The 12771-nt window shown below is 45.9% G+C and overlaps 1 protein-coding gene across 10 annotated transcripts in view; it reads right to left on the reverse strand.

Annotated features, from left to right (window-relative positions):
• Nucleotides 1–12771, reverse strand: part of CAMTA1 (calmodulin binding transcription activator 1) — a 224694-nt gene that overhangs the window by 84255 nt on the left and 127668 nt on the right. The window lies entirely within an intron of this gene.

Here is a 12771-nt window from a genome sequence, read left to right on the forward strand (position 1 = left end):
ACGAGGCAGCACCCAGAACAGGAAGGAGAGACGGCATCTGTTGTCACGCCAGTATTTGCTGCAGTCATTCCAGGGCTTCAGCTCTGCTGATATAACAGAATGGCAGCTCGCATCAAGCCAAAATTTTAGGAGAATACACTTTGAACACTGCTACAGGTTAAAGACCCAACAGTCTTTACACGTTTCTCTAGTTTGTATACAGGTATAAACCCCAGCTGCTGACCCCCAAATCATTCTCAGCCTTTGTGCCAGTCCTGAGAGCAGTGGTGGAGCTCTCCCAGCTCTCTGCAGTCCCACATTGGACCACGTCCCCCTCCAGACAGAGGAACCACCCAGCACCCGATCTGGGGCAGGGCAGAACAAACAGGGTCTGCCTGCACTGCATCCAAACAACTCAACACCCTTCTTTTCTTTTAATGCGACAACCCAACGCCTCTTGGCTTATCACCCAGCTATGTGAACTGAAAACAGAGGGCATGTAAACCCTGCCCACTGCTTCATGCAGGAAAATAAGAAAATGCATTTTTTTCTTATTCTTTACGTTAAATAAACTTTGCTTGCCCAAAAGGACCCAAAAGGACTAAGGGTAAAGAAATCTTTCTGTAGCAAAATCAAATTTCCAGTGTGTTAAAATCCTAAAACAGCACTGTCAGGTGGAAGCTGCGCCCATTACAAACCAACCACACTGAATCATTATTAATTTAAAGGATCCCAGTACAGTTCCTGTTCACAAAATAAGTTTATTGCTAAGAAAGCAATATTATTTTCTGACTCCACTGGCTTTTAATATGTGGGGATGGGGACAGGTGTGCGCATGATCACATATTCCCCTTTGCCAAAGGTGATTAGTTTTCCTTGAACGTAGTGCTTTATGCATACCAGGATTCTGCAATTACAGAAGGAAAAAAAGAATCTGAGAGGATTTTGCCCACAGTCCCACACCCTTCAGTAACTGCCCCTCCTTGAGCACCTCCAGGGACGGTGACCCCACCGTGCACCACCACTCTGTCAGACAAGAAATGGCCCCCAGTACCCAGCCTGAACCTCCCAGCACCAGCAGGATGGCATAATGGGGGGAGTGCTGCCCTCGGGTGCGTGGGTAAAGGCATGAACAAGTTCACCACCTGCAGGGTCAGCTTGAATATTAAGGGTGTTAAGGTCCGCCAGCTTCTATCACAGAGCTACTTCCAAAATATGGATGGCAAAGATTAACAGTGTTTTAAAACAAGTCAAAGGTATATTTCACATGCAAGAAAAAAGAAAAACCGAGGAGGAAAAAAGAGAGGAAAAAAGAATTCAAAGAAAAGCTTAACATCTTAATCCTGCCATTCAGCATGGGAAAAAAGCAGACTGTTTGCTTAAGATAATCCGTGACAGCAATCCTTGGCTCCACTGAAGGTCTCCACCGTGTGGCTGTGCTGACTCAGGGCTGTCTCCCATGTTGGAAAGCAGTTTGGGAGCTGTGGGGTCACCGAGTCCCAACAGCTTCCCAGTGAGGACCTGGCAAGCAGCACAGCTCTGGGCCTTCCCAACACGTGCATGCAGTGCTGCTGCCTGCCTGCTGTGGAGCCCGAGGCAGAAGTTAAAGGACATCAACCTTAGGAAAAGCTAAAGTGAAACAAGTGACAGATCCCAGAAGGGACAACTGCGTGCAGTGCGGTGGAAGATCTCCTCCTCACAAGGGTAGTGCCCTGCTCTGTGCATTGCCCAGCCCCTTGGACACCTCCTCTGCTCCAGGCTGCTGCGGCATGCTTAATGCTTTTAGTTAAAGGGGTCTTTAAAACGATCTCTTGCTCAAAACAGACAAAAGGGGTTTCATTAGCTGGGTCTTCCTTTTCTCTTTTTTTTTTTTTAATGGGGGAGGTAAAAAAATGCCAAAGCCTGTGTGTCTGTGGCTACGTTAATGCCGGCTGGGCTCTCAGCCAACACATTAAGTGAAATCGAATTCCTGAAACCAGCTTTAATCAGCAGATTTTTAAGGTTAGAATTACTCTCTCCTCTACAAGGCTTGCCAAGGTTAATTCTGTCCCGAACATGCTGAATTAATGGCCTGGACAGAGGAGAGCCGTTTTTTCCCCAATTCTCTTTCAAAATTTACAAAATGTCTGGAAGTAAAGAAAGAGCATTTCTGAGCAACTGGAAGATTGGTGATGGGTTATGGGCTCCGTGTTGAAAACAGAGCCCACAGGTTTGTGTCACTCCACATGCGAGCGCCGGGCACCACAGGACAGCTCTGGGGAGCCACAGCCACCTTCCAGGGAAGGGATGTGCTTGGCCTCACAGATTATATGAGAATCAGAGGTTTAAAATCACAGCTTCGCATCCCCCCAACCCTCGGGCAGACTATAAGCAGGATGAAGGCTTTGGCCAAAAACACCATGAGGATGCTTGCTGGGAGGCAACAGCCACGTGAAGGAGCCTTACAGAGTAGGGATGAGCTCCACTTCATCTCATACCTTTCTAAAATTGACTGATAATTGAACAAGAAAGGGCTTTTTCTGGACAGAGAGGAATAGCTGGGCAATTAGAACTGCCTGCTCTTCCATTTATATGCAGTTCACGTCTTGCATTATCAAACTCCTGAAAACTGGAGAAAAAAAAAAAAAAAAAAAAAAAAATCGAAGTATTAGTGGATTTTTCATCCTGAGCTCCTTAAAGTGATTGCAGCTTATTTAAAAATAATACAATAATGCTGAGGTGTTCTTCCTTAACAAGAACACCTTGGGAATGGAAGCAGGAGAGCAAGGAATCAAAAATTCAAGATGGGGTTGGCCAGGCTTTGAAATTCCTCTCCCCAGTGAGTTACACTAGTGGATATTTATATAAAAAAAAGTAGATTTTGTTCAGATTTTCACACTGAATTCCCAATTCCCTTAATAAGAAGCTAAATCAATCTTTAGAGAACAAACCAAGTAAGACCCGTGGCTCTAAATTATTAAAATATACTCTAGTAATCTTATGGCATAAGGCATCATTCACCTTCCAGCAGCTCACACACACTGCGTGTGCCCCATCCACGATAGAGGGAACAGATCAGGTCCTCTGCCTGCAGAAGGGAGGCAAGGGGCAGCCCTGGCTTCTTGCACAACGCTGCTGCCCTGGTGCCTCTCCTTTTCCACAGGGAATAACACAGAGCTTGCAGCAGAATCTACTGCTGCCATGGATCAGACCTCCCAGGAAAGACAAATGAGGCTTTAGCTTCATTCTTTGCATTGCAAAGATAAGACAGGGGTCTCCTAAATTAACTGTGGTACCTGAGGCCAATCAAGTTCTGCTCTCGACCTCAGCCTCCATGTTATTTCCTCACACACACCACAGAAAAAGTAGAACAGTAATTTAAGCCACGCATGCTGTACATCTGAGAAATGCAGATGTAGAAGAAACAAGCTTTCTGTCGCCTTCCACGACTTTAAATATGGGCGTACTCCAAGGGAGCGCGGCCCTGCACAGCAGCAGCACTGAATTTCACGGCCATGCAGAAGTGCTCCAGATCTCAGGCATTTGAGGACAATGCAGTGGAAAGCGTAAAGGACAGCCCAGCACCCCTCCCTGAGGGGTTCATTCTTCCAGCACTGCAACCTGTGTGTCAGAGACAGCACTCAGAACGCAATGGCAAGAACCCTGCCCTGTGATTGACGCTCCCATTCTCTCTCCATATGGACACTGTTGCTATCCCACTCTTTTCCCTGACTCCTCCACATCCTAGCAGATGCTCTGCCCAATCTTCCTGAAAACAGTATCTGAATTCCATACAGAACGTAAACGCCACGTGCAGAAGTTTGCTGACTGCTTATGTTAATGTATTTGTTTCACACGTAGGAGCCATTTTCCATTTGCATCAGTAACACCCACAACATTCTCCACCACTTTTCTCTGAAGGGGCAGAGCGTGGTTAGAAGAGCAGGGCTTTGGGCTTTATTCTGTAAGGTGAGCTGCCTATTTGCCACCAAATGAGTAAACGGCAGGGAAAACCCTCAGCCTCAGTGTGTCATCTCTCCTCTCAAACAAATCCGAAGGAAGTGCCCTCTGAGATCAGGTTATCGTGTAGCAGATGGTCTTTCCTTCAGGACACGGATGCTAAAGCCACAGACACGTTCCAAATCCATTTAAACATCAGATTACACTCGCCCCTGTCAGCTGAAGGAGCTGGGAGACAGCAGCAGCTCCAGCCCGCTCCATTAATCAAAATTCAGCGAGAAAAGCCAACATGCCGCTCTAAAATCTCCTGACTCGATGCCAGCACCCCGCACAGGGATCCTAATGCCATCAATCTTCCTTTTTCTCCCCGAGCAGTAAGATGCAGCTGGGGAGGGGGAGAGCAATTACAGAGGCTTGGCCAAAGGAGCAGAGCCAGGAGAAGATTTTTTTTTTTTTTTTTGACAACTCCCAAAATGATCCTGAGTTGATGGGTATCAAAGGGGAAACCAACCTAAGCAGCCCTTGGTGCACATCAGCCCCAACTCAGCCTTCGCAAACACGGACGTGTAACAGCGGCTGAACCCAGCAGCTTTGCACAGCCATGCAGGAGGGCAGATGGGTGACACCCCAAGGGGTTAATTTTGATCTAAAAGGAAAAAACGTGTCATAACATAGGGAGGCATCCAACGTTTCCCGCTGTGCCATCTCCACCGCAAGTCTTCCACTAAACCACTGCTAAACAGCTTTTCTCACTACTGATCTTAGAGAAACAGACAGCAGTTGAGGTTTTTCCCCCACAACATTTCTACTTTGTGCCACTGCGCAGAGTAACAGACACTGCCAGAGCTCACTGTGCCCTCAGGACCTGGAGCCAAGCTGTATCCCCACAGCAGCCATCCCCATTCGGGGAGCTTTTGTTACCAAGGATTTTTCTAGTTACCTCATGACTTGGTAGGAAGCAATTTTGAAACACTCAATATTGAATGGAGAATTTCAACACTTCATGGGTGATTTTCCAAACCTTTCTCCCTCTGTGGAATTCTGTGATCACCACAAGGACAGCAGGTTTTCATTTTCTGTTGTCGCTACTCCTGTGATGATGTCCCACCACCATCCCTGCCCGTGCAGCCCAGCAGCCCCCAGCAAGTGATGCTTTCAGCACTTTCTTGGGTTTTCCCAGTGATTACTACTTCCTTTTGATCTGATCTTCTGACAAAGGCTGTGTCTATGTACCACATCACTGCACAGGAAAAATGAGATATGCCAAACTGCACTATGTAACACTGAAGGACATGATAAATTATTGTAATAATAATAATAAAGACTCAGTAGCTGCATATTTTCCAGTATGCCCCAAGCACTCTTTTCTATGCATTTTCTTTATGCTGGTGGCCTGCATGTTTTCTGGTACTATCCATTCACTATTGAATCCTCTGGCACTCATCCATTGATCTCTTACCTGCAGCTCAATAGTAAATTAAAGTCCAAGGTCAGGCCTTTTTGAGCAGGCTGTTTACATTCAGTGCAAGTCCTTGCCTCTCTCTGAGAAAGCCTGGAAGTGGACATTGGCTGCTGATCCATTCACCATTACCAGTTTTGATTGTATCAGCCAGAGGGAAAGGGCTTTGATCCACAGGAACGGGCAGCCAAAGAAATAAGTTTCTATTTGTGCCACCTGCAGAAAGATGAGCAGGGAGTGGAGTTTCTGCAACAAAAGGTGAAAGCCCCTCCTGCAAGGTGAGGGCAAGGTGAGCAATCACTGCAGTGCCAAGACCCAAAGGCACCGGGTCCTGAGCTGCAGACATGGGATAAGGGCTGAGGAGCTGCAGTCCTTCCTTCCAGGAGGAGAGGGGAACCCAGAGGCAGCCTAAAAGCCTGAAGAGGCGACAAGCTGAGATCTCAGCAGTGCCAGCCCAACGCACAGATATGGGCAGCAGTGATGGGAGACATCACTGCACCTTCCTCAGACAGCAAGAAGCACGTCAGCTCCCTGACCTTCTACGGCAAGCTGAAACAACACAGCAGCATGCTATGTGCTACCAAACTCATTTTTTTATGCCGGTAACTCTTTTAATAAGAATTCTTTAAATATTTATGAGAAGAAAAGCATGAGGCCGGTTCAACAAGAAACGATCGCTTTAATCTCAGCACGCTCTGCAGCATTCTTGCCTGACTCCAGAGACAGCAGAAACAACTTGCAGAGTCACCTAATCCCCTGAAGATGAAATTCCAGTCTTGCTGCAGTTGATGGGAATTTCGCCAACGACTTCAACGTGGTGAGAGTTTCAAAATCCTTCTTTGCAAGTCACCTAAACATCCCGTGCTCTGTCACAATATTAAAAGCACAAGGCTCTGCTGCTCCAAAAAGGGAACATTAGACAGCATTTCTTCAAGAGCAGAATTTGATATGCATTTTATTTGCAGAGCTGTCAATTCCAAGACAGTTTCATAGGAACCGCCTCCGCTAGCCTGCTCATTTACTGTTCAAATTGATATTAGCCACACACTGCAATTGGGTTAGCCCTGAATTTTGACTGAAGCTAATCTCGTAACATCTTTCTTAAATTAAATAGGAAACAAAATGCACAGCCTGTTCCTGATGCAGGATAATTGGTATGCAATCCCACACATCTACCTGTAGTAGCTGTCTGTTCATAAACACACATTCCTTTACAAGTATGGGGATGCCTTAATCTCAGCCCAATTTTACCTTTAGGGAAGCCATATCCTGGAGCTGCTGGGAGTTAAACCCTCCAGATGCAATAGTGCCATTTGTATTCCAACCAGCAGCTCTAGCTGTCAACATGTTTGTCTCCTGTATCTGCCAACTCTTACTTATAATCCCATTCAGATTAATGAATGACTGTAGTTCTCATCACAAGAAATTTGATTAATCAATTTAAGTGCTTAATCACCCCAGCCCTGGTGAGAACTGTACAGAAGGGATGTTGCCTCAACATGGACAAAACTGCAAGACGTCGGAGAAAAATGTCACAGCTCCACCTCTGAAACGACTCAGACAGGGCTGTACAGGGACTCCTGGCAGGATTACATGGCTTCCAGGAGCTCGCAGTCTCCTTAGGGCTAGCAGTCATGGTCAATTACACACAAAACAACCTTCTGAAACCACCTCTTAGCCTGACAAAAAGGACTTTGCCTTGCAAAACTAATTTCTTGTCACTCATATGCCACCAAACAGTGAAATCCAAATCCATTGGTCATCAAACCAACGGAGATCCGCAGTGTGCAGCACTGTGCTGCTCCAGCAGCAGCTCAGGTCATTGCCTCCTGTTGTCACATGAACAAAACCATGAAGCAGCACATGAGCAGCATGAGCACAACACAGCTTCCCCTAAAGCACCTCTGGAAATGTGAGAGAAATGCTGGCTGTTCAGTGCTCAACTGCACGCATTCTCCAGCCCAGCCCTAGATGAGCGAGCACCTGGCAGCAGATCCTTCCTAAACCTAATATCTGCAGCATCACCTCTGCCCCCAGGAGTCAGATGGTGGATGCGGACATGGAACAAATAGCATGGTGGTCTGATGGTCCACTTAATGACACCCTGTTAAATATGAACTGATTTGAGCCATTTGTAAGAACAGGGCTGGATGGAGTAAGCCTGACATGAAACCTTGACATGACACCCTGGTGCCACTGGCATGAGTGAGGGGTTAATAAAAGGGAAAGCAATACGAAAGGCTGCTGTGCCCCCACAAGACAGTGCTCTCACTGCACCCATCCTGACATGGGATACACAAAACCCACAGCCAGAGCTCTGCAGCACAAACAGTGCAGGTCCTGCACACCACGCGGGCTCCAGCAGCCTGTGCCCTTTTTCCAGGTATGAGGATTTCTTGACTGCCACCACAAGGCTGGAAGAATTGTGAGCTGGGAAGCAGTGCAGCATATTAAAGTCAGTCTGAAATATGACCACAATACACAAAAGCATTTTGTATTTATTCTCTTTTAGGAATGTTATAAAGGGAATATAATGAGAATGTTGCAAACAAGTCAAGTGTTTTCTTCCTAATCCCGCAATAAAAATATGTCAAAGAAATGCTTAAAATCCTAATAGGAGAACAAAAAAATAATGGCCGAGGCTATGACAGGATTTAGCTGTGATTTTACTTGAAGGCTTTAATCATGCCTACTACAACATAAATGGAAAATCAGATACAAACCTGTACTATGAACGTCTGCATTGGCTGCTTCAGCTGCTGGAAGAGCTGAGACCAAATGGATTCAGTGGAGGTTGATGAGGGTGGGGAGAAGACTGAACACTTACATCTAAGGAAACGTTGTAATAAAGAACAAAGGGTCCCTTGATTAAATTAACGTCTGAGAAAGTTAGAATGAATAAAAAGGAAATACTTTCTTTTTTTCCAACGGACAGAGAAGCTTTAGAAGTCAGCACTGGAGAAAAGGGAAAGTCCAACATTGGAGATGGATTTCAAAGGGACGGCTGAATAATTGAACAACTCAGAGCGTAGCAGTGCTATGACGAAGGCTTGGGTGAGAATAGTCAAGGGGGACAGCATCAATAGATCCACCTGACCTTGAACCCTTTGGAAACGCAGACTGAAAAGCTGCACTCTTTTTTGGGTGCTCTCAGGTGCACCGTTCAATAGAAACACCTGCAGAGATGAGGGGGAAACAAATCCCTCAGGGAATCCGACAGTGAGCCAGGAGGGTGGGAAAGCTCACGCTGGCTTAGAGTGAAAATGTCAAATACCCAATAAATGACATCAAACACCACTTCCTGAAGCCCACCGGTCTTTGGTGCAGCTGTAACACAGTCAGGCTGTACTGAAGTTAGAAGTTGCTATTACCCAGTGGAACGTCTTCTGGGGGGGGAAATCATTACTGCACAGGGCCAGAAGGGAAACTGCACAAGATCTGGTGAAAGGCTGCCTGAGCCAGGATCTCTTGCACACATGACAGAAAAGCTGCATGGGCTAAAATGGCGGTGATGGGAGAGCACAGGGCAGGGCTGCAGCAGGGACGCAGACCAAACCCAATTGATAAATATATAAATATCTGAAATAACTTTTGGGAGCTATGAATTACGCACAGTTTTGTCATAGATTAATTTTGTGCTAGAATGGAACAGAAGTCTTAGCCAAAATCTTTTTTTGGCAGCCACTCCTGTGCAAAATTAGCCCCAGTGTTATTGCTGACTGTACCTCCAAAGCGAGGCATCCAGCTGCTTTGTGAGCTGACTTCTTGGTCCTGTTCTCTACTTAGAGTATTTCTTTAAGGCCAGAAAACACTGAAGTTGGTGAGTCAACACTCGACACACCACATCTTCCCTTCATCACCTCTCAGTTCTTCATACACGTGCCACAGTGTGCAATGCAGCTCCCACCGCACACTGTGCAAAGCCCTGCAGTTGTGGCACAGCTGCCTGTATGCCAGCAAGGGAGTGTTGAGGGCCAGCATCCACTCCTCCATCACTGGAAATATTCCTTACGTCAGTTCATTTAATGCATTCAGCAGCTCCTGAATTCCAAACACTCCATACTCTTTCCAAAGAATCCCTTAATTGAAAAGCATTAACACAACCTAAAACAAATTATTGTGTACGTCAATAGTAAATCTTTCCATTCCAATTTAAAATCCTCAGACCTTTGCTATCACTCACACACACTGGCAGGAACCACAGGAAGCAAGCATTTAAGAACGTCTTTCTGGATGAGCTGTTGTGGAAACACCAAGTTTCTATTGCTTGCAATCAACACAAATACTCTTCTCCTGCCCCACAAACACCAACGCAAGATGAGTGCACCTGAAATCTACAACCAGCAAACAGGGCAGAGTGCTTTTGACATTCCTCAAGCAGAAAAATGTCAACATTTTACTCGTGTTCGTTTGGAATGGCAGAACAGAAAGCCCGTTTGGGTGACAGGAGAGAAATGTTGGTGAAGACCTGATACTGCAAGGTGCCCCAGGTGGGTGCAGCTCCTGAGGCCTCTCCAGTCATCCCAGCCCATTTTATCTGCAGGTTTTGGTGCTGTTGCTGCCTCATGAAGACTTTTTTCAGGACTGCAATGGCAGAACCCCTTGGCCATCCCTTGAGCGTGCTCCTTTCTTACAGAGACACTGCCTGCACAGAGGAACTTCAAAAGCTTCCTGCGATTTGCACTGGCTAAAGATACAGATTAAAAGAAGATCAATACTTCCACATGTAGCTCACAGCTTTTAGACATACACAGCATTCAACAGATCGAGTTTAAGTGCTGCTTCATTTTGGTAAACAGAAATTTATTAGTCATTGGGAGAGAAGGCAAGAATACACATTCAAATACCCGCCCGCTGTCAGCATAAAGTATCTCATTTGCTCTGATCACATCCTGAGCTTTCCTTCAGCTGCCCTACAGCCCCAAACTGAAAAGCAGCATTGCCTCCGTCAATGAAACCATCTCACATTTAAAATAAAATACCCCAAAAATCAGGAGAAAGTTCTAGGTTGCCGGCTTCCCCAGACCGTATGCTAAAGCTACAGAAAGCATCATTAAAAACCGGTCCCAGGAGCAGGCAGAAATCTGTTTCCTCAGCCGTCCCATTCATCTCTTTTATCCAACACGTTGCCTGCGGGTTTACAAGTCACAAGGAATTTACTAAGCGGGCTTCCATAAGTAAAAATGGACAATAAATCACCACCGTGCCAACAGCAGCCACATAACACACAGAGTTCCACTTTTGTGCCAAATTTCATTATTGATAACTGTAAAAAAAAAAAAAAAAAAAAGTAATAAAAAGAATTAAAAATAAATCCCAAAAGAACTTCCCAGAACTGTGCTCTGCTGAGCCCCCCTTGAACTGCAGGGACATCATGGAGGAGACGAAATACAGCAAAAAGCCATTTCCTTCCCATGACTCCAAGCAATACATACGACCTACTGAAAGCCTTACAGTAACGTCTGAGCATATGTGAACTGTCACTAGTTTTCTACTTTTACACAGTCTGTTTTTATCACACTAATAGCATGAGAAAACCATCTTTACCAAGCAGAACGAAGCACGTTCCTTTCTGATCAGCTGTTACAAGAAACTCCGACTTCTCCCCTCTCTACCAGGGCCAAGAGTTGCATGGCAGCGTGATTCTCTCCCTGGGCATTTCGTCACCACGAAACACTGTTCTGCATGGGCTAAAATGGCCTTAAGCACAAAATCCCTGAGGACAAATGCATTTCCAGGGCACATTCCCCCTAGAGAGACATGTGTAGCAGCTTCTCGTTGGCACACAGTCACCGTTCCCTTCTGAACTGCTACTTCACAACAGAAAGACCAAATACCCTATGGGAGCAGTAAGCACTTCCACATTGCACGCAGTAAGCCCCGCAGATAAGGGCCATCACACCCCACTCCCTTTCCTACGAATTGCCCATTTCCCTGCCGTACCACCGCACAGCACCGTGACAGCCAGCAGCAAAGCAGCTCTGCAGGAAGGCACCAGGGCAGCAACAGGACATCATGGTGCAGGGGCAGCTCCCCACGTTTGGGATGCAGCCTCCAACTTCATTGGAGCTTTGCTTAACTGCTACAGGTATAATGATGAGCCCCGCAGTGTCTTTTTCCCACCTCTGGTTCTGTGGAGCACAGAGCCCAGGCGGCACAGCGCTGAGGACAGAGAGGCATTAAATAATTCATCTGTTCTTTTTGCTCTCGTCCCACACTTAACCCACAGAGGCAGGAACGTGGCCCACACTGGGTCAGGATTGCATTTTGCTTCAGAGAGCTTTTAAAGAGCGATGTTTTCGTTTCCATTAAGCACGAATCTCTGACAGACACCGGCGTTCCCCTGGGACTCGCGCTGCTGCTCTGCAGTCATTGCTGCACCTCCTCAAACTTTTGATAGATTCTCATCTAAAATTGCCATTAACACCTTCTGCAGGTCGCCCCACAAGATTAATCTTCTGAACATAAGATTAATGAAAACGCATGCAGAAATATTTAGAAAATATTTTCTCTATTAATCTCAATCAGCAGCAGATTACCAGTAGGGCAGCTAATGAAGATGTGATATCATTGGGGTGAAAGCAGACAGAAGCACACTGCAGCTTTCCTGGGCACTGTGGAACAATGCCTCTGACAGGAGCAGCTTTGGGTTGCTGCCATTTATTGGGGACACACCACACGTCAATAGACAACGGACCTGAGGCAGTTTAAAGGCAGCTCACAAATCTCTCATTCCGCATTTTCCCCATGTCAAGAAAGTGATGTTTAGTATTTATGAAGCTCGAATCAGTAGCTAGAGCTCGATTTTCTTTTTATTTGTATTGCACTCCTGAATCCATCTTTACCCTGTATCAGCCTCTGGTTTTCCAGAATCTAAAACACCACAGGCCCTGGTCCATGACAACGCGCTCCATTATGACCAAAGCCATCAGTTCCCCAACAGGAGTCAACTGAAAACTGAAAGCTTTCAGTTTGCAGACAATTCAACCACAGTCACTGCTTTGGTTTTGTTTAGAAGTTTAGCTGTAGATGCTCCTTGTCTAGAGAACTTTTAAACAGATGTAAAATGCTAAGAGTTGTTCAAGCCAATTACATAAAGAATTGTTTCTTCATTACCTTTTTCTGTACAGTGTTAAACTCTTAAATTGGAAATTATTTTGCTGTCACCCTTCTGTGTTCACTGGTTGCAATGCTGCATTTTGGTGCGGTGTAACAATATCTATTTTGGCTTCAGCAGATGCAAATGTGTGGCCACGTACCTCTTCTGCCTTCAGGAAGGAACTCTGCTCTTACCTGACTCACTACAAAATCAATCATGATGTGTACTTAATACTCTCCTTGAAGGAAAGCAGCAGGATGAAAAGCTAAAACCACATCCTTTGTCCTTTGCAAGG

Source organism: Lagopus muta, chromosome 21 (genome assembly GCF_023343835.1).
Source record: "Lagopus muta isolate bLagMut1 chromosome 21, bLagMut1 primary, whole genome shotgun sequence".
In the NCBI taxonomy this organism is placed as follows: domain Eukaryota; kingdom Metazoa; phylum Chordata; class Aves; order Galliformes; family Phasianidae; genus Lagopus; species Lagopus muta.